Raw genomic sequence first — 22832 nt, forward strand, 5'->3', positions numbered from 1 at the left:
CTAAAACTTAATACTACTGAAAGTTCTGCCAATTTTTTTGCTGTTTCTGTTTTTCTCTCAGAGAGATAGTGCTCGCTTATTATATTTCGGCGTCGATTCCCTGTTTTAGCTGCCTAGTTGGAGTATTTAGTTTTCAAGATATGTGTGCTAGCTCATTTTGGGTAGTAGTACTAGTATTAATTAATTATGGTCTAGTTAGCAGAAAGAGTGTTTCTTCAAGGAGGAATATCATTGTAGTGTTTCAGAAAGTTTTACATTGGTGAAATCATCTGAAGATCCACAGAAAGATTTGAAGGAGTCAATGATGTGGAGAATAATATAAGGGCATCAAAGGATTTGGAAGAACTTCTTGCTTTCTATCTTTCTTTGAATTCAGATGAGTGTCATGATCTCATCATTAAAGGCGATCAAGCAAATCTGGTTTGACATCACTGGCATTATATTCGGCTAATTTCCTTTTCTCATAGTTGTGTGGTATGTGTATAAGTAGAAAATTGACCACCAAACATTGTGGATGGATGTCATCCTTCTGCTCTTAACCAAAGGTCTTGGGCGTTTGAGCTTGAGAAACTTCTGGTAGGTTGAGCCCGTGGCGGAGCTAGGGTGGTGAAAGGGCAAACCCCCTTCAGTGGAATATATATATATAAGGTTGAAATTTGATGTAAATAGTTTTTATGTTTTTCGCATCTATCAATGTACTACTCTTTGAAGATTCAAATACACGATTCGGATATCAGATTTTGCTACAGAGAAATGTAATTTCTTTTGGAAAGTTAATGATGTAAACATTTTAATTCAGAACTATTTGATGGTCATGTACCTGGGGGATGCTTATTTAAGAAAATGTAGTTCACCTACTTTTGTTGGATGCTGCAAACCACACACACACACACACACACATATATATATATATATATATATATATATATATATATAATACATACTTCAGACGATCGAAGAGAATTTGGATGTGGAAGATGAGTCAGAATCATTAGTCATGCTAATCAACTGATTCAAGCATGCATTTGGGGAATTTCACATGCTGGAAAGCTCCAGTTGGAAAGCCAAGAGAGTATGGCACTTCTTTGGCCAAGCTCTAGGCATTTCACATGCTGCAAATCAGAGACAATCTCTAATGAAATGGTGGTTGTTGAAGCCTAAGAATGAAGAACATGCTTTCATACTTCAGTGTGTACCATCCATCATCTGTTGGGAGTTATGGAAAGATAGGTGCAGTGCAAATATGCCTGCTGCGAATACCATAATATTCTAGGTTATGTCCTTTACACGCCTGCTACTCAGAATTCAGTTTAAGGGGTTGGAATGGGGTGGCTCATGGTCACAAATTTGTTCCGGAGTTAAAGCTTTCCATCATAACCTGCATATTCAGCCTGTAAAATGGGAATTTCCACCATCAAGCAGACTGAAAGTAAATACCGATGGGAGTAGCAATGACTTCATAAGACTGCTGGTATTGGTGGCATTGTTAGAAACGGATTGGAGATATGGTTATGGCTTTTACCAAACCAATCCAATTCTGCACTAACAATGTAACAGAATCCAAAGCAGCACTGTTTGGAATTTCCTGATGTCAATTTCATAATATCAGGAATATTACTCTTGAGATGGACTCGTTGCTCATTGTTAACATGTTAAAAGGAATCTTTAAACATGCTTGGGAGATTGCAGATGATATTATGGAGATGCAGTCTATCATTAAACATCTGCAAATTGAAGTAGTGCATTGTTTTAGGGAGGGGAATATGTTACTGATGCATTGGCTAAATTTGGAGGCACAATGTAGGATCAAGGATTGCTGAAATGTTCTTCTCAGTCCAAGAACTACCACAAGCTGCTAGAGGTTCTTTCTATATGGAGAAAGCTCAAGTGTTAGTAACTGTATGGGCTACTAGCATTGTTCACTTTTTTTTGTTACCTTACTAAGGTCAATTGTAAATGAGGAGGAGTCCTCTAGCTAGAAAACAAGGTGTAATGTCGGATTTAAGGTGTAAGGGATCTGGAATGTAACCTCTCTGTTTCAGCTTGTGGTTTTATTTTTTGCTTTTTTATATATATATATATATATATATATATATATTTTCAGGTGATCCGCTCCTATCATGGCCACCTCAGTGGTGTTTATTGCTTGGCTCTTCATCCAACCATTGACATCTTGTTCACTGGGGGTCGTGATTCTCTGTCGGGTATCATTACTGAGGCTCTTTATCTTGGGTGATAGCTGATCCTAGTACTGAAGCTTTTAGTAGTTACTACTTCTGTTCTTTCCAAATATAACATTGGTGCAGTTCTGACTTTTATCTTAATTCTATCATGATTTCAGGTGTGGGATATTCGTAGCAAAATGCAAATTCATGCTCTGTCTGGACATGATAACACTGTTTGTTCTGTTTTTACCAGGCCAATGGTAAGATTTCTTTTATAATTGGGTTTTGTACTGGTCAAAATCTGACCGCCTCGACTGGGATGACCACGACCCTATTCTTACCATCATATAGAAGAAGTCGGTGAAAGCTAATCTCCTCCCGCCTTTAAGACACAACACAATGATGAAAACAATGCCTCTCCACGACCAGTGAGCCAGTCGCGCCAAGTCACGACAAAAGTAGGAGGGATTTCGACTAAATATACAAGCCCAAGAAAATTCCGAAAGGGGGTCTGCTTCTCCTCGAGCACTCTCACATATCAAAGAGATGAACAGAACTCCACCGAAAAAGAGAAGAAAAGAGGACTTTTCACATGAGAAACAGGGAGCGAGCTCCATCCTTATATCCTGAAAAAGACAAAGCAATTGTAATTCTTCTTCCCTCTCTACGGAGAGGGAAGGCAGTGCTCAGTTCTAATAAAGATCTTTTGGTGTTCTATTCGTCTAATATGCATTTATTGCCATTCAATCTTTCGATTCGGTATTAATTAAGTTTGACTACGATTTACCCCTTCAGCTTTGATTGATTTGCTTAAAAAGAGTAAAAAATCTTTTGAGTCAAATAATTTGGCGTTGTATTTCCTAGTGAAAACTCCTAGTTTTCCCGGATCGAAGCTAAGAAGCACAAGAAGAGAACCCAATTCACACCAGGTTTGTAGGCAGCACGCTGAAGGAAAAGAAATCAAACGGATTCGCAAGGTCGAGAATTCTCTGCTCTATCAGCTTCGAACATCTCGGACAAGGCGAAAGGTGCTGCAACCCAATCTCTCCCCTTCTCTCAAAACCGCCGGGCAGAGGCAAGGACCATCTCATCCTCATCCCCTATAGTTCGCCAGATCGGATATACGAAACCCATGCAAGCGAACGAACACAGGGGCACCTAGATTAAGGAACCAGAGATCATTTCGGCATAACCGAAACCCTCCCGTTCGGCGGCGTCTTCGAGAAAAATAGCCAAAATCGAACGGGAAACTGCAACACAAGTGCAACGCGAGCCTATGCGAAATATTGACACCTCATGCCCATGACGTTGAACCATCTGATGCGAGCAATGCTGGCAAAACTGGGACTTCCACGAAAAGTATTCGCCATCAAAGTAAAAACTGGATTCAACCTCGTTCGAGTCACGACGGGTTGTTATTTCGATAAGTTCGAAATAACACCCTTAAGGCTAAGGGCCTTCTCCATCAAAGTAAAAATTGGATTCGACCTCGTTCGAGTCACGACAGGTTGTTATTTCGATAAGTTCAAAATAACACCCTTAAGGCTAAGAGACTTCGCCATCAAAGTAAGAACTGGATTCGACCTTGTTCGAGTCACGACGGGTTGATATTGCGATAACTTCGAAATAACACCCTTAAGGCTAAGGGCCTTCTCCATCAAAGTAAAAACTAGATTCGACCTTGTTCGAATCACGACGGGTGGTTATATCGATAAGTTCGAAATAACACCCTTAAGGCTAAGGGCCTTCGCCATCAAAGTAAGAACTAGATTCGACCTCGTTCGAGTCAAGACGGTGTTATTTTGATAAGTTCGAAATAACACCCTTAAGGCTAATGCCTTCGCCATCAAAGTAAAAACTGGATTCGACCTCGTTCAAATCACGACGGGTTGTTATTTCGATAAGTTCGAAATAACACCCTTAAGGCTAAGGGCCTTCGCCATCAAAGTAAAAACTGGATTCGGCCTCGTTCGAGTCACGACGGGTTATTATTTCGATAAGTTTGAAATAACACACCCTTAAGACTAAGGGCCTTCGCCATCAAAGTAAAAACTGGATTCGACCTCGTTCGAATCACGACAGGTTGTTATTTCGATAAGTTCGAAACAACACCCTTAGGGCTAAGGGCCTTCGCCATCAAAGTAAAAACTGGATTCGACCTCATTCGAATCACGACGGGTTGTTATTTCAATAAGTTCGAAACAACACCCTTAAGGATAAGGGCCTTCGCCATCAAAGTAAAAACTGGATTCGACCTCGTTCGAATCACAACGGGTTGTTATTTCGATAAGTTCGAAACAACACCCTTAAGGATAAGGGCCTTCGCCATCAATGTAAGAACTGGATTCGACCTCGTTCGAGTCACGACGGGTTGTTATTTAGATAAGTTCGAAATAACACCCTTAAGGCTAAGGGCCTTCGCCATCAAAGTAAGAACTAGATTCGACCTCGTTCGAGTCACGACGGTGTAGCACCTCAGAATTTTTTTGAAGTACTTAAGCTATTAAGAAAGTTGATGTGCGCTAATTATATTATTTTGTGCGCAAAGACAGACTATTAATATGATGGATATCAATTGGATATGATAATAAGCGTACGAAGTATATTGTAAGTGATTTGGAGTCTAAGGAGAAGCCTAAGTCTAAGCCAAGTTGGAAAATTTCAAGATAGGCTAAAATTCTAAATGAACAAGCACAAGATCACACTTTGGACGAGCACATATACATATATATAAGGTGTTATGTGATGCACAACTTATCAAATTAAAGGTCTTTGAGTCTAGTTTCTAAAGCTTCAAACCGTTCATAATTTGGACATTTATACAAAAAGTTACGATGGATTTACTGAAGGCGGGTAATGCTGTGTTCTGGGGCAGAGGCAAATCGCAGTTACCCAATGTGATTTATAAATCGTATTCGACACCTGCGACTTACCTGGACAGATTACAAAATGCGAGTTTCAGCCATTTTTAACACATTTGGAGCTATGGAGCTCGGATTGAAGCGATTTTTGAGACGATTTTCACCATATGGATTGGGGTAAGTGATTCTAACTCGATTTTGGTTAAAATACATGAATCTATTATTGTTTTTATCATGAAATTAGTGAATTGGGTTGAAAATGGTAGAAATTCTGTATATCTTAGATTTAAGATTTTGAGGTCGATTTGTTGTTGGAATTTAGTAATTTTGGTATGGTTTGACTCGTGGTTGAATGGGCGTTCATATTTTGTAACTTTCGTCGGATTTCGAAACGTGGGCCCCACGGGCGATTTTTGATCTAATTCGGATTTTTTTGGAAAATTTGGTATTTTCACATGGGATTGATTCCAATAATCTGTGTTGATTGTATTGAATTATTTTTGGCTAGATTCGAACCATTCAGAGTTGGATAATCGAGGAAAAATGTCAATTATTGGATTGAGATAGCGTGATTTGAGGTAAGTAACTTGCCTAACCTTGTGTGGGGGGAATTTCCCCTTAGGCATTGAGTCTTATGTGGAAATTGTGTGATTGAAAACCATGTACACGAGGTGACGAGTACATACTTGGTTTATATGTGCAAACTATATCGATTAAAATTCGTAGACAATCTTATGTATTAAATCAGAAAATTGTTGGGACTCATTAAATCTCTTATTTGTCATGTCTCATTCCTTATTTGTCTAGATTATTTTTATATGATAATTTGGTGCGATTGCTACTTGACTTTTATGTGAATTCTGTGTTTGTTTGAGTTGCTATTTTTATGGAAATAATTTTCATTATTGATTTTATCTACATACAATTTAAATGAGAAATTTAGTTAATAAGATGAATAAATCTATTTATTTCATGAAGTTGTGAATAAAAAAAAGTGTTGTCCCTTGATGAATTTCTTTTCAATTCATATTGTTGAAATTGATATTGAGTTATAAATGCTGTAAATCATATTGAGGCGAAGTGTTAAATTGTGAAATATTATTTTGTTGAGTTTTCACTCCCAGATATTTTGTTAGAATTTTTGTGCGCATTATGACCGAGCCGTGGGCTTCATATTGTGGAAAAATAATGTATTGTTGATTCATGTGACAAGTTGTAATATTTGGGCACCTGATGTGCAATTTGTGATATATTGTAATATTTGAGCATTTGACGTGAAATTTGTGATATGTTGTAGGATTTGAGCACTGGATGTGAAATTTATGATATGTTGTAATATTTAAGCACTTGATGTGAAATTTGTGATATGCTGTAAGATTTGAGCACTGGATGTGAAATCTGTGATATGTTGTAATATTTGAGCACTTGATGTGCAATTTGTGATATGCTTTGATATGTGATCACTTGAGGTGCAAGTTATATTATGCTGCGATAATTGGGCACTTGAGGTGCAAGTTGTATTATGTTGCGATAATTGGGCACTTGAGGTGCAAGTTGTATTATGCTGTGATATTTGGGCACTTGAGGTGCGATTTGTGAAATATTGTGATATTGATACGCATGCGGTGATATAAGGCCAGTGTGTTGAAACGCATGCGGTGAGATAAGGGTAACTTGAAACGCGTGGCTAGTAGGGGAACTACTAGAAGTCATGCGGTGTGATAAGGGTGGCTAAAACGCGGGATGCTATTTCGGGGAAAATTGTTTTATTTAAAATTATATGTGAAGGCTCCCGCGGTGATATAAGAAAATGAGATATTGTGAATTTATTTATGATTTAGGACTACGAGGCGGTACCTCGGTAGTGCCCTGTTGATATTTCTTTATTTATGTTCTTGTCTTTGGTGATTTTGTTTCATTAATATGTAAATTCTTATCTTCTTCTGTGATGTACTAGTTGACATTATTATTATTATGTTTTCACTATTATTATTATTATTATTATTATTATTATTATTATTATTTTTATTATTATTATGTGTTTTGTGCTCCTTGTTGCATTGTGTTCGCTTTGACTTTTTAGTACGAGACTTTGAAGATTTATATTTTTGGTTTTTAGCGATTTTCAATGATTGAGTTGTTTTAAATAAAAGAAATTACTATTATGTTTTAAATTAATAAGTTTTACATCCAAATCAATAGTTTATACGATGCTTTAATTTAAGTGCAATGTCATTTTCTTCACTCAAACTATTTGTAAAGTAAATTGGTCGTGCATATTTTTTTATATATTGATATTTTTGGCATGTGAGTTGTCCGTGCAGTTGTAATAGAAATATGGGCACGAGGTGCCGTAGAAATATGAAAGTGGGGTGAGGCCTGTATTACGAAAAATATGAAGGTGGGCTGAGACCCGTATTTTTATGATTGTGAAATAAGGTGTCACAATGTGACTTTTATTTGAAAGAATTATATTCAAAATATTATTTCAAAGAATTAGATTTGAAGGATATTTATTTGAAGGAAGTATATTCGAAATATATTTATTGGTAAGTATTATATTCTAAAGATTATTATTTGGAAAACTTTTAGATGAAAGATGTGTAATTGAAGGACTTGATTAAATAGTTATACTTGTAATCATAGTTTGTTGAGCGATATTTATGGTGTTCTTGTTGTCCTGCTATGTATGTCACTTGTTGATTATGAAAGATTTGTAATTGAAGGACTTGATTAAATGGTTGTACTTGTACTCATTATTTATTGAGCAATATTTTTGGTGTTCCTGTTGTCTTGTTGTTTATATCACTAGTTGATAATTGTTGGTATCATTGCTATTTGTTTCCTATTATTGTGGTATGCTATATTGCACAGGTTATTAGATGTGTCTTGACTGTACCTCGTCACTACTCCACCGAGGTTAGTCTTGATACTTACTGGGTACCGCTGTAGTGTACTCATACTACACTTCTGTACATTTTTTATGTACAGAGACAGGTATTGGAGATATAGGACTCGGAAAGAGTTAGAGAGCGCGCAAGGATTCAAGGTAGAGCTGCTTGGTCGTCGTAGTCCCTTGGAGTCTTTCCCTTTTATCGTACTATCATATATTATTCAAGCAGTATTGTATATTTAATTTCCTTCAGATCATTTCATGTATTCAGTTAGAGTTCGTGACTCAGTACTACCAGTCTTGGGAGGTTGTATCTTTATTTTTGTTGTTGGTTTCGATTATCTATTTTAAAAACAAAAATGGCTTGAATTGTTATTATAACCGACTTACTTAGTCTTAGATACTAAGTGCCATCACAACTAATATGGTGGGATTTTGGGTTGTGACAGACGGGTTATTATTTCGATAAGTTCGAAATAACACCCTTAAGGCTAAGGGCCTTCGCGATCAAAGTAAAAACTGGATTTGACCTCGTTCGAATCACGACGGGTTATTATTTCGATAAGTTCGAATAACACCCTTAGGGCTAAGGGCCTTCGCCATCAAAGTAAAAACTGGATTCGACCTCGTTCGAATCACGACGGGTTGTTATTTTGATAAGTTTGAAATAACACCCTTAAGGATAAGGGCCTTCGCCATCAAAGTAAGAACTGGATTCGACCTCGTTTGAATCATGACAAGATGTTATTTCGATAAGTTCGAAATACCTTTAAGGCTAAGGGCCTTCGCCATCAAAGCAAAAAAAGGATCCAACCTCGTTCGAATTATGACGAGCTATTATTTCGGTAAATTCGAAATAACCCCCTTCAGTGCCAGGAGCCTTCGCAAAAAAAAAAAAAGAAGAGAAAAGGACCGAGACTCATCAGACGAGCTCCCGTCTTGCGCCAAGGCTGCATAATTAACAACGAAAACTGATACAAAGCAAATCACAAAGAACTCTTTATTATTGAAAAGTCATGAGTGCGGACAATCGCCGCTTAAAATAGGCCAAGGCCAACGAAGAAATAAAAAAACGGAGCAAACAGATACCAGCCTACCAACGAAATGAAAACGAAAACAAGCTACAAATATTTTTCACTCGGCATCACCACCGCCGTCATCATCACCATCCCCACGAGGGTCATCATCATCACCATCTGTGCCCCCATTAGCTTCGGGCGTCTCCATGTCATACCCACAGTTGATGCGAGCCTCACGAGCTTTCGCTCATGCTTCCTTATATGCAGCCTCGGTCACGGTGCCCGCTAGGGTTGTGCACGGATCAGATCGGATCGGATCGGATTTAGCATATTTCAGATTCGAATTTCGAATTTCGGATTCTAGGAAATGTAATCCGAATCCGATCTGAATTATATCGGATCAGATCGAATTTTAAAGTTTGGATCGGATCGGATATCGGATCGTATTATTATGCCTCAAAGTTAAACTAATATGTATATTTTCTTTGTAAAAGAGGCAATACATTAAGAAAAATTCATGTTTATGCAATTATGAGAGTACTATGGTGCCAATATAGCTAAATCTAGCAATTGTAAAGGTAATAACTTGGAGGTTGATGTAAATTAAAGTGTAGTATTTATACATGTCCTAATAATTTCGGATTGGATTGGATTAAAATATACCAATCCGAAATCCGATCCGAAATCCGAAATTTTCATAAACATAATCCGAAATCCGATCCAATCCGAAATTCAAAATTGAATGGATCGGTTCGGATTTCGGATATCCGATCCGAATGAACAACCCCAGTGCCCGCTTCCAACAAATTCTTATAAATGTCATGCTTAGCTTCGGCATAGACCCAGAGCTCATGAATCTGGCGGGGAACGGCAGCGTGAGACGACTCATCTTGAGCCTTCAGTCACTTATTCTCTGCCTCCAGGGTCGTGACTCGATCTGCCAGAATCGAAGCCTCCTGATCAATCATGCTAATCCGCTTCTCGAGCCTCGCCTCCATAAGCGTTGCTGTCTCCCTCTCCGATTCCTGCTCAGACTGGATCACACAAATGGTTTCTTCTAAAGCCACCGCCCTCGCCAAAGCCTCAGGCCAGTCCCTCTTAATATGTTCCAAGCCAGCGGCCTTGCTCTCCAACGCGGTTAGCTTTCCTCTCCATTTTGAGCTAATCACCTCGACCCGAACCAAGTTCTGGTCCATCTCCGACTGCATGGACCTCAGCTTGCCCTGCAAATACTCACATTCTGCGGTGACACCCCTGCACAATTCGAGCTCCCCGTCCTTGGGGCGGAGTTGCTCCTCAAGCTCGCTCTTACTGCGGATCGTTTGCAGCAGCTCTTGATCCCTATTCTCCAACTCCTCGCCCAGGGTCCGGTTATGGGGGTCCGTCTTCAGTCGTTCATGCAATTCACGACACCTATCGCGGTAGCGTCGATATTTCTCCAACATCTGCAAGAAAATCCTCGACCGAACGTTGGCCCTACGGATGCTTTCCACCTCTACCATATACGTCTGAAAAACAGAAAGGCGATTAAACTAATACTGTCAAACAAAGGGAAAAAAGTCCAAAACAAGAGCCACAAATACCCTACCCTCAAGCCCATAACGACCACCTCATCCCGTAACTCGGTATCAGGGATACTCCGCAAGGACTCGGTCTCCGCTTCCAAGCACAGCAGGCTAAATTGCGGACCAAGTTATCCCCCTGCGCCAAAAGATTAACGTCGGAAGGAATTCTGTGAACTCGAGCCGACCCCCCAACGTGAACCACCGAATAAGTAAGGCCCTCCTCGAACATTCTGATGTCGTCAGGGTCCAGGTATGACTAGGACTCATACTCATCAATCACCATGCCTTTCTCCCTTTCTGCTGCGGAAAGAGTGCGACCTCCACGGACGAAGAGGGTACATCTGAATTCACTATGGTGGTACCGGGGGTCTGATTCTCTACTCCGATAGGGCGCTGATCAACAGTAACATCTGGAACTTCTGGCTGAGCCATTGCAGTGACCGGAGATTCTAGGCACTGGCCATCAGCGTCTGCTTCGACAACTCGCTCTGCCTCTACGGAAGATGCCATGAGAACACCTTCCTTGTGCCTGTCGGGGGAGACTCGTCCAGGTTGATCATTGTCGGAGGCACCATCTTGAACTCGACCCTCCGTCTATTCGACGGCCCTTACTCCTCCCCAGTTGATGGTGACTCATTCGTAGGACGAACTTCGTCCTGAGAGGCAGTCCTTACTGGAGTGACCAAGGCCGCAGATTCGACCGAAGCTGCCCTCGACGAAGGACGAGCGGTAAGTATCGCGACAATACGAGCTGACACAGCCGGCTGGCGAAAGGATAATTGAGGGGCCCTGGCTCTCCGCACCCTCCCTGACAACGACAAACGAGGTATAAGAGGCGAGGCAAAAAATGAATAAAGAACAATAAATAAGGACGTCCTCTCACCTGTAAGGGGTCTACGTCCAAACCTCTCATGGAAGGTCGACCAGGTGCGAACCCCCACTATGTGTGGAAGAACGACCTCCACCCATTCACGAATCCCTTCAAGAGGCGACAGAGGCAACTTCTCGGCTACAGAATAACAAGGCAATTCAGTACCTGCAACAAAAAAGAGGATAGAGAAAAAGAGAAATTGAACATTCTGTTAATCAAAGACACAGACTTATGGGCAAAATTCCATCTCTCAAGGAACCCAGTCGGGTCTGCCACAATGTGCTCGGTCCACACGTAGAAAAAATTCTCGTAAAAGCGACGATTGGTTTTATCATCCATCTTCACCACCAGACCCTTTGATCCCCGATGAGGTGCATGAATCATCATACCTCAAATCAATTGGGGAGCAAAAAGGCTAAGCACATGGCCCAGGGTAACCTCACGACTGGCAATCTCTACGTATTTGAGTAACATGAGCAACATCTTGTATAAATACTGGAGAAAGTTGAGAAGGACACACCTCATAGTAGCGGCAGAAATCCACCACTAACATAGAAAGCGGGAGTGTATACCCTACAATGAAGGGGTAGGCGTAGAACATACAAAAACCGAGGCGGTCGTATTGAACTCGGACGTTACTCCCCGCAGGCTGCATTTTGACGAAGCTAGGGATGCCCCATCGCTCCCTCAAATCCACGATCCCTCTTTCTCTTATAACGAGAGCAATGTTCTCCGGTTCCGCTCCACCACCGATACTGAAGTCAATCACGTCCCTCCCAGGGCGAGGTAGGATCTCATCTACCGAGGGAACCTCCTCATCCTCTACCATGTCCAATTCCCCGGTGGCATGGACAGGGTTCTCAGTTACCGGAGGGGCAGCAGGAAGATGGTCACGAGAAAACGCACCGGCCATTTTAAGCCGAAAGGGAAAAACTTTCAGGAAGAAGTGAAGAGATCGAGTATTGCAATAAGCAAGAATGTAAGCAAGAGCTCGAGATACCAGAAAAGGAGATATCAGGGGAATTTCCTTAAAATAAACGCTGAAGTGTGGGAAGCAAATAACAAGTTCCCCTATTTATAAAGGACACTGATCCCCCGAGCTCGAAACCCAAGAGCCACCATTAAAACCTGATGGGACGTGAAACGTTTCAGTTCCTCGGAAACGTGTGTCATAATGATAGAACGTGCGAAGCGACGTTTCGTTTACCTACCGGTGTTTCGATTCTGAAACCATCGCAACGCTACGCGAGTGTAGGAAAAACACTCCCACGCCATCCAAAGTGAGACAGTTGTCGTTATTTCGATAAGTTCGAAATAGTGCCCTTAAGGCCAAGAGCCTTCGCCATCAACAGAAATAGAAAAGTTCGACCTCGCTCGAACTCAGAGGCCATTATTTCGATAAGTTCGAAATAGCGCCCTTAAGGCCAAGAGCCTTCGCCATCAACAGAAATAGAAAAGTTTGACCTCGCTCTAACTTAGACGTCGTTATTTCGATTAGTTCGAAATAGCGCCCTTAAGGCCAAGAGCCTTCGCCATCAACAGAAATAGAAAAGTTTGACCTCACTCGAACTCAGACGCCGTTACTTCGATAAGTTCGAAATAGTGCCCTTAAGGCCAAGAGCCTTCGCCGATCAAGAAACTAAAAAGTTCAACCTCGCTCGAGCTCAGACGATGTTATTTCTATAAGTTCACACAACACGACTAAAGAACGAAATGAGGGGTCAGATTCCTCTCGGCTGCATTGCATACATGATCCGTCCGTCGAGCTCGATGAAGCACGACCCCGACGAACGGAGGGACTAACTGTACTGGTCAAAATCTGACCGCCTCGACTGGGGTGACCACGACCCTATTCTTACCATCATATAGAAGAAGTCGGTGAAAGCTAATCTCCTCCCGCCTTTAAGACACAACACAATGATGAAAACAATGCCTCTCCACGACCAGTGAGCCAGTCGCGCCAAGTCACGGCAAAAGTAGGAGGGATTTCGACTAAATATACAAGCCCAAGAAAATTCCGAAAGGGGGTCTGCTTCTCCTCGAGCACTCTCACATATCAAAGAGATGAACAGAACTCCACCGAAAAAGAGAAGAAAAGAGGACTTTTCACATGAGAAACATGGAGCGAGCTCCATCCTTATATCCTGAAAAAGACAAAGCAATTGTAATTCTTCTTCCCTCTCTACGGAGAGGGAAGGCAGTGCTCAGTTCTAATAAAGATCTTTTGGTGTTCTATTCGTCTAATATGCATTTATTACCATTCAATCTTTCGATTCGGTATTAATTAAGTTTGACTACGATTTACCCCTTCAGCTTTGATTGATTTGCTTAAAAAGAGTTAAAAATCTTTTGAGTCAAACAGGTTTAATATTAAATCTGTCTTATTTTTTTAAGCATGAGGGCAGGAGACAATACGACAGTCGACAGCCTATGACTTGAGAGTTAGAGTAGTGTCGAAATTAAGTCACGATTGGCAGCTGCAAAATTCTAGATGCTAGAGAAAATTTGATCCTGATTTGAAATCCTAGTTTGTAATAGCTGAAATCCTAAATTAACTGCACCTGGAGCAGTGCAAGTGAACATAATATAACTTATACCATGAAATAGTAGTTGCCCGTTATGACTTCCTCTACCTATTTCAAAACCCCAACTATCTTCTACTTTTTCAATTTCCATACTTTGTAATTTTCCTATTTACCAAAACTTTTTAATATCTTCGTCTGAAATTAGGAATTCTCTTCACTGTGAGATTATTAGCAAATTCTTTTTATTAAAGTTAATCATAGCCTACATCTAGATTATTGTCTGTTACGAGCAAATTTATTTTAGATTTGGTTTGATCCTAGAAATGTCGGTTTTCTTCAATATGTGATGCTTTATACTTCACATAATATGTACTATTATTGTTGTTACTCTATCCGTTTCAATTTTTGTGTCAGTCTTCCTATTTTAGAACATTCAACAATGTTTTCAAGAATTTGAATATATTAGACTAGGCTTAATTCCCAAATAGGCACTCGTGTTGGGAATAAACCCCTTTTGCAAAATAATATTCACAGTAATAAAAGCGGAATAATAATGTAGCACCGAGATACGGTAATTAACAAGAATAAAAGAGTAACAACGACACCAAGATTTTTACGTGGAAAACCCTTTTAATAAGGGAAAAAACCACGGCCCCGAGAGGAGCAACTGATATCACTATAGTAAGGAATTTTACACTTTGTAGGTCGGAGATAAATACTCCAAAGACCACTACAACACTCAAAAGAAATAACCCTCTTTTGATATTTCCACCTCACTACAATATCGCTCACTCTCTATTTTCCTCACAGACTATTTTCTTATACCTTGTCTGTGAAACCTCACTCTTTATTTCTCTCTTTGTTGGTGTGTATAGAAATGAGAGTTGAAGCTCTCCTTTTATATCCAAAGCTTCACTCTCTAAAGCCTACCATATTTGACAATTTACACACACTTTTCACAATTCAACAAAGTTGGCTACCAAACCAAAGAAATTCAACAAAGTTGGCTACCAAACCAAACTAATTCAACAAGGTTGACTACCAACCAAACCAAGTCAACAATGTTGGCTACCAAACCAAAGAAAACTTTTATTAGGCACATGTCTAATACTTCTTCAATGAGATGGACCTCATCAATCTCCCCCTCCAGTCTCATTCATCTAGAAGAGGTAGCACTGTCTTCTAGTTTGAGTGCATGCCGACAAGTTCTTTGCATAGCTCGAACTTGTTCCTTGGTACCACCTTGGTCAGCATATCTGCGGGATTCTCACTTGTAGAAATCTTCAAGACTTTTAGAGATTCATTATCTACCATTTCTCGAATCCAATGATATCTCACATCAATGTGTTTGGTCCTTGCATGGTACATAGAGTTCTTGCTAAGGTCTATTGCACTTTGACTGTCACAATAGACGACATACTCCTTCTGATGCAATCCAAGCTCTTGAAGGAACCGTTTGAGCCATACCATCTCCTTGCCAGTTTCTGTAGCGACAATGTACTCTGCTTCAGTTGTTGAAAGTGCAACACACTTCTGCAACTTAGACTGCCATGATATAGCTCCCCCTGAAAATGTAAACAAATATCTAGTGGTAGATTTTCTGTTGTCAATGTCACCTGCCATATCAACATCCGTATAGCCCTTCAAGATTGGATCAGATCCTCCAAAGCACAAACAATCTCTCGTGGTACCTCTCAGGTACCTGAGTATCCACTTGACTGCTTCCCAATGTTCCTTTCCAGGATTTTCAAGAAACCTGCTGACAACACCAACTGCGTGAGCAATATCAGGTCTAGTACATACCATTGCATACATCAAGCTTCCGACTGCTGAAGAATAAGGAACTTTAGCCATGTTCTCTTTCTCCTCCACTGTTGTAGGACACATCTTCTTACTCAACTTTAGATGACCAGCAAGAGGTGTGCTGACTGGCTTAGCATTCTTCATGTTGAAGCGTTCTAGTACACGTTCAATGTACTTCTCCTGAGATAGCCACAACTTTCTACTTGTTCTCTCTCGAACTATCTTCATCCCTAGAATATGTTGTGCTGGGCCCAAGTCCTTCATATCAAATGACTTGGACAGATCTCCTTTCAACTTTGCTATCAACCCCTTGTCTTTTCCTACAATTAACATGTCATCCACATACAACAACAATATAATAAAGTTATTCTCAGAAAATCTTTTGAAGTATACACATGGATCAGAATAGGTCTTTAGGTATGTTTGACTTTTCATGAATGAGTCAAACTTCATGTACCACTGCCTTGGTGCCTGCTTCAATCCATAAAGACTCTTATTCAATTTGCACACCATGTGTTTCTTTCCAGCTACTTCAAATCCTTCTGGCTGCTCCATATAAATCTCCTCTTCCAAATCTCCATGAAGAAATGCAGTTTTCACATCCAACTGCTCCACTTCAAGATCTAGGCTAGCTGCTAAGCTCAAAATTGTTCGAATAGAAGTCATTTTGACAACAGGTGAGAAAATTTCGTCAAAATCAATACCTTTCTTTTGTTCGAAGCCTTTAACCACCAATCGAGCTTTGTATCTGACCAGCTTGCCATTTCCATCTTTCTTGAGTTTAAAGACCCATTTGCATTTGAGTGGTCTTTTACCCTTTGGAAGTTCAACCAGCTTGTATGTGCCATTTTTCTGTAGAGATTCCATCTCTTTTTGCATAGCTTTCATCCACTGGTTCTTTTCTGGATGGGACAACACCTCCTTAAGACTTTCTGGCTCCCCCTCATCACTGATGAGAACATACTCTGTGGAAGGGTACCTGCATGACTCTACCCTTGGCCTCTCTGATCTCCTCAGAGGTTGAGGTTGTTCTTCTCCCTGAGTGGGGTGCTCCACTTCCTCGACACCTTCATCAAGTTGCTCCCCCTGCTCAATACCAGGTTGCTCCCCCTGATCGGCAACCTCGTCGGTCGTACTTTCTGTACTTGTGGGATTGTTAGAAGTAGAAGGAATAGTAACAAAGTTAGGAATTATACCATTCTTCGCCTTTTCTGACATATCAGCAGCAGTTCCAACTTCACTTTCTCGGAAGACTACATCTCTGCTTCTGATGACCTTCTTCTTTACAGGATCCCACAGTCTGTACCCGAACTCTTCATCTCCATATCCGATAAATATGCAGGGAACTAATTTATCATCCAGCTTTGTTCTCTGCTCTTTTGGTACATGTGCAAAAGCTTTGCAACCGAACACCTTCAGATGCGAGTAGGACACCTCCTTGTTGGTCCAAACTCTCTCTGGGATTTCAAACGACAACAGAACTGATGGACTCCTATTGATCAGGTAACAGGCTGTCTGAACTGCTTCACCCCAGAATGACTTAGGCAGTTTAGCCATTCTGAGCATGCTTCTCACCTTCTCCACAATGGTGCGGTTCATCCTCTCGGCTACGCCATTGTGCTATGGGGTTCCAGGAACTGTCTTTTCATGTCTGATCCCATGACTTGAACAATACTCTTCAAATTCCCTTGAAGTGTACTCACCTCCATTGTCACTTCGGAGACGCTTTAGCTTTCGACCCGTCTCCCTTTCTACTAGAGCATGAAACTTCTGGAAAACTTGAAACACCTGATCTTTGGTTTTCAAAATATAAACCCATAATTTTCGTGAAGCATCATCAATAAAAGTAACAAAATATTTGTTACCGCCCATTGATTCAATTTCCATTGGGCCGCAAATATCAGAATATACTAAATCAAGTATATTCAATTTTCTTTCAGACGATGTCTGAAATGAGACTCTATGCTGCTTACCAAATAAACAGTAGTCACAAGGTTTTACCGTTGTACCTTTGGCATAAGAAATGAGTGATTTCTTGGCAAGAATCTGCAATCCCTTCTTGCTCATATGACCCATTCTTTTATGCCACAAATCTACAGAAATCTCATCTTGTGCCGCGTTCAATTCACCTTGGCATATTTCTGCATTTGTCCTGTACAACGTGCCACGAGAAACTCCCTTTGCAATCACCAATGATCCGTTAGTAAGTCTCCACTTTTGATTTGCAAAATAGCTCTCGTATCCATCTCGGTCTAAAGCAATTCCCGAGATCAAGTTCATCCGTAAATCAGGTACATGCCGCACATCCTTTAGAACCAATGTGCATCCGACATTTGTCTTGATACAAATGTCACCAATCCCTGCAATCGGTGTGGCATGGTGAGATGCCGCTGTGTCAACCACCCATTCCGACTCTGAACCTGACAGTTACCGGTGTGGCATGGTGAGATGCCGCTGCGTCAACCACCAATTCCGGCTCTGGACCTGACAGGTGCATGCATTCCTCTTCCTCATTTATAAAGAGGACAACATTCATTATTTTGCACTATGTCGGCTGTGTTGTCGTCATTCTTCTGGCCACTGGTTTCACCTTTGCCCTTCCTTGGATTTGGGCAATCTCTTTTGAAGTGACCTGGTTGATCACAGTTGTAGCAATTTCTGGCTCTTGATTTGGATTGGTTCTTTGACTTCCCACGAGCTCCGGATCTACCATAGTTGTTCGAACTCCTTTGATAACTCCTGCCTCTACCTTGTGTGATGAGAGCATGTCCTTGATTTTCAGGCTTCTTTCTCATCTTCTCATTGAGTAGAAGAGCCGATGTGACATCTTTCAACTCAATAGTAGTCTTACCGTGCAAGATGGTTGTTGCCAAATTATCGTACGAAGATGGCAACGAGTTCAATAGCAAGATGACTTTATCTTCTTCCTCGATTTTCACTCCGAGGTTGGCAAGCTGTGTGATTAGTCCGTTAAACACATTTAAATGTGACAAAAAATTCGTACCTTCACTCATGTGTAGGGCGTATAACTGCTTCTTCAGGTACAATTTATTTGTTAGCGTTTTGGACATGTATAGGCTTTCCAACCTTGTCCAAATTCCACGTGCAGTGTCTTCATCAATGATGTTATTTACCACATCATCTGATAAGTGCAACCTGATTGCACTAGCAGCTCTTTCATCCAAGTCAGCCCAATCCTCAGCTTTCATGGTATCAGGCTTTTTGGAATCAACATCTAGAACCTTGTGTAATCCTTGTTGGATGAGCATATCTCTCATCCTTCTTTGCCATGTTGAGAAACCGTTATCTCCGTTGAATTTTGCTACCTCGTACTTTACTCCGGACATTTATTTTTCACCGAGTATAGTACTACCGATAGTGAATAGTATTTCAGTGAACGAGCAGAACCTGTGCTCTGATACCAGTTGTTGGGAATAAACCCCTTTTCCAAAATAATATTCACGGTAATAAAAGCAGAATAATAATGTAGCACCGAGATACGGTAATTAACAAGAATAAAAGAGTAATAACGACACCAAGATTTTTACGTGGAAAACCCTTTTAATAAGGGAAAAAACCACGGCCCCAAGAGGAGCAACTGATATCACTATAGTAAGGAATTTTACACTTTGTAGGTCGGAGATAAATACTCCAAAGACCACTACAACACTCAAAAGAAATAACCCTCTTTTGATATTCCCACCTCACTACAATATCGTTCACTCTCTATTTTCCTCACAGACTATTTTTTTATACCTTGTCTGTGAAACCTCACTCTTTCTTTCTCTCTTTGTTGGTGTGTATAGAAATGAGAGTTGAAGCTCTCCTTTTATAGCCAAAGCTTCACTCTCTAAAGCCTACCATATTTGACAATTTACACACACTTTTCACAATTCAACAAAGTTGGCTACCAAACCAAAGAAATTCAACAAAGTTGGCTACCAAACCAAACTAATTCAACAAGGTTGACTACCAACCAAACCAAGTCAATAAGGTTGGCTACCAAACCAAAAAAAACTTTTATTAGGTACATGTGTAATACTTCTTCAATGAGACGGAGAATAAGTCAACTCGTACTTGCACATATTTCTATTCCCGGCCCCTCGACTTCACGGGTGCTCATCCAGACATCTCTAGCTGATCTAACTCTTTTTGAGATTCTCAAATGGGTGAACCTAATAATTAATAACCGACTTCACATCTTTGATGCTACCAAATCTATTTCACATTAACTTTTTATTGAAGAAAAAATAGAAAGATTAAATCTGTACTGGCTAAAAAAGGGGAAAAAAGAGGGTAGGGGTTGGTGCTGGGTTGTAATTTGTAATGTTGAAGGGAAGGTATAGAAGTTAAAGACATACCTATTAAAAAAAATGAAGAGAAGTTACAAAAATTAGGGGCTGACCTCTTGTGGAAACGAAAAACATGTCGTGGGTTGTCTTTTGTAACATGTCTTGGGTTGTCTTTTGTGTTTGGTGTTATTTAAAAAGTAACAAAATAGTTCTCTGAACCAAAATATTTGGTTTGAAAACCAGATGGTGGTGGTTTAGCTAGTAATCAGATGGAACCGGCGAAATATTTAATATAAAGATATATTGTGCTTTTATGCTATTTATTTTAAGCTAAAATCTCTATGAGCGCATTTGAATGGCCTTCTGTGGATACTTTCTGGTTTAAGATGGGATGGCTGGATGTTTCTTGATAAGGAGGATTCACACCAATAAAACAGATATACCTTCACGAGACAGTTAAACCTTAGCAACTACTAATGCTTCCACGTACGTATGTATTCTTTTTAGAAGTGATTTCCATATAATTAGCACAACTAGGGTGCTGTTGCTGGAAATTCTGTTATTTTAAGAAGCAAATTACTCGTGGGAGCCGGCTCTACTAAAAACATTATGCAAGGTGTCTCATTTTGTTGATGTCATAATCATATGCTAATGACTGTTTTATTCTTGCTGTATGGTCTACGTATTACAATCAGATTTCATGATGGGAAGTTTCATTTCAGGATCCACAGGTTATAACTGGCTCTCATGACAGTACCATTAAGTTCTGGGACCTTAGATATGGTAACTCAGATTTCCTTACTGGGATTTTATGCTCTGTTTATTTTATAATGGTTTCAGTTTCTGACTTCCTGTGATTACTAATTGTCCTTGTCTGGCAGGTAAGACAATGGCAACCCTCACACATCACAAGAAATCTGTTCGAGCTATGGCTCAACTTCCCACGGAGTATGTTTACATGGCACATGCTGCTATTTTTATGATTCCCTAACTTCTGCTCGGAGTACACCACTAATTTTTCTTAAAATTTATTCTGCGGCAGGGATTGTTTTGCTTCTGCATCAGCAGACAACATAAAAAAATTCAACCTTCCAAAAGGAGAATTTATGCATAACATGCTCTAAGTTACGATGACATGCCATAGAAATTTTACCTCTACATATTTAATGTATCTTACATCATATTGAATATCCTTATTTCTTAAATTAGAATCTAAGATCATGTCGACATTTCCTTTTTCCAGCTCCCAACCATAGTCAATGCGATGGCGGTCAATGATGATGGCGTAATGGCCACAGGAGGTGAGAAATAGTTAATGCCACTCCCCATCCGCCCATTCCTCTTATTTTTTGTTCCGCCCCTCCAACCCCTGCTTTCCTCATTCTGGTTTTTAAGCTGGAGGTTAGTGATGTACTCTGCTGATGCATTGTGTATCTCCTTGTGAAGGTGACAATGGAAGCATGTGGTTTTGGGATTGGAGAAGTGGTCACAATTTCCAGCAATCTCAAACTATTGTTCAACCTGGTATGCGTGTGATAATTTGATGTTTACTTTTATTGTTGGTCAAGAGGAGCATAAGGTTTATTCTAATCCTTACCATGTTTCAGGATCACTGGACAGTGAAGCAGGCATCTACGCGCTCACCTACGATATGACTGGCTCAAGGCTGATCAGTTGTGAAGCTGATAAGACAATCAAGATGTGGAAAGAAGATGAAACTGCCACACCAGAAACTCATCCTCTTCATTTTAAGCCTCCAAAAGACATTAGGCGTTTCTAGTTACAATCGCAGTTCAGAAAGCGTTTTGCTATTCCATGTTGGCTTATTATTCAGGTTGTAGTCGCACTAAGCATACAAATCAAACATGCTCTTTGGGTCATGCAGAGCAAGACTGACCCAAGAAAGGCACCATGTTCAGAGTTGATGAGTTGATTTTCATTTGCATCTTTGTATCCCATCTTGTTATACATTTATATGCTGTCAAGCAGCTTATCTTAAAAGCGCGAGTTGAAAATAGCTTCCGTCAATGTATAAATAGATAAAAGTAAAAGCAGAGAAAATTATTGGGTGTTTGTACAAGTGGTGTCATTTTTATGAGTCATTTTCGATGTTTGTTATAATAAAATGGTTTTGAGGAAAAACATTTTCCATTTAAAGAGGGAAAGTGATTTCCTTCACTTGTGGACATGTTATTTTCTTAACAAGTATTTTAACTTTTCACTTCGAGCCCGTTTGGACATACAATTTTTTTTCCTTGTTTCCAAAAAAAATTTTACTTTTTTTTTCGAAATCAGCGTTTGTTCGTAAAATTTCAAATTTTCACTTGAAGATGCATTTCGGAAATTTTCGAAATTTGAAAAATTCCAAAAAGTTGTTTTTCAAAATTTTCACTCAAATCACTCACAAAACTTCAAAAACATTCCAAACTGAAATTTATGTCCAAACACAACTCTAAATTTTAAATACCATTTTCACTTGAAATTTTTTTCCACCATTTTTGGAATTTTACAATTCTTATGTCCAAACGCCTACTTCATATATCAGTTGCTCTAGTTGATACTTAGCCATTAATTCTTTACACATATTTTCATCAGAACTCTCTACAATGTGCCAACATAACTTTGAATATGTATATTTTTGTAAAGTATATTAACTTACCAACAAACTATTAGAATATATTTTTCACGAAAAACGACTTCCTTAGCAAAAATGTCAGTATGACTGGTAAAACTTATTTTTGAGTCAAAAACCTTTGAGACTATCTGGACAAGGACAAACCGCAGTACGTTCTTATTTAGTAGGGAACTAAGGTGAACACTATCGATATGATTTTGCAT

General features: G+C 39.9%; 1 pseudogene; it reads left to right on the forward strand.

Annotated features, from left to right (window-relative positions):
- The first annotated feature begins 1398 nt into the window (after positions 1–1398).
- LOC107829091 (protein pleiotropic regulator PRL2-like) lies at positions 1399–21920 on the forward strand (annotated as a pseudogene).
- The last annotated feature ends 912 nt before the right edge of the window (positions 21921–22832 follow it).

This window comes from Nicotiana tabacum, chromosome 7, assembly GCF_000715075.1.
Source record: "Nicotiana tabacum cultivar K326 chromosome 7, ASM71507v2, whole genome shotgun sequence".
NCBI classification, from domain to species: Eukaryota; Viridiplantae; Streptophyta; class Magnoliopsida; order Solanales; family Solanaceae; genus Nicotiana; species Nicotiana tabacum.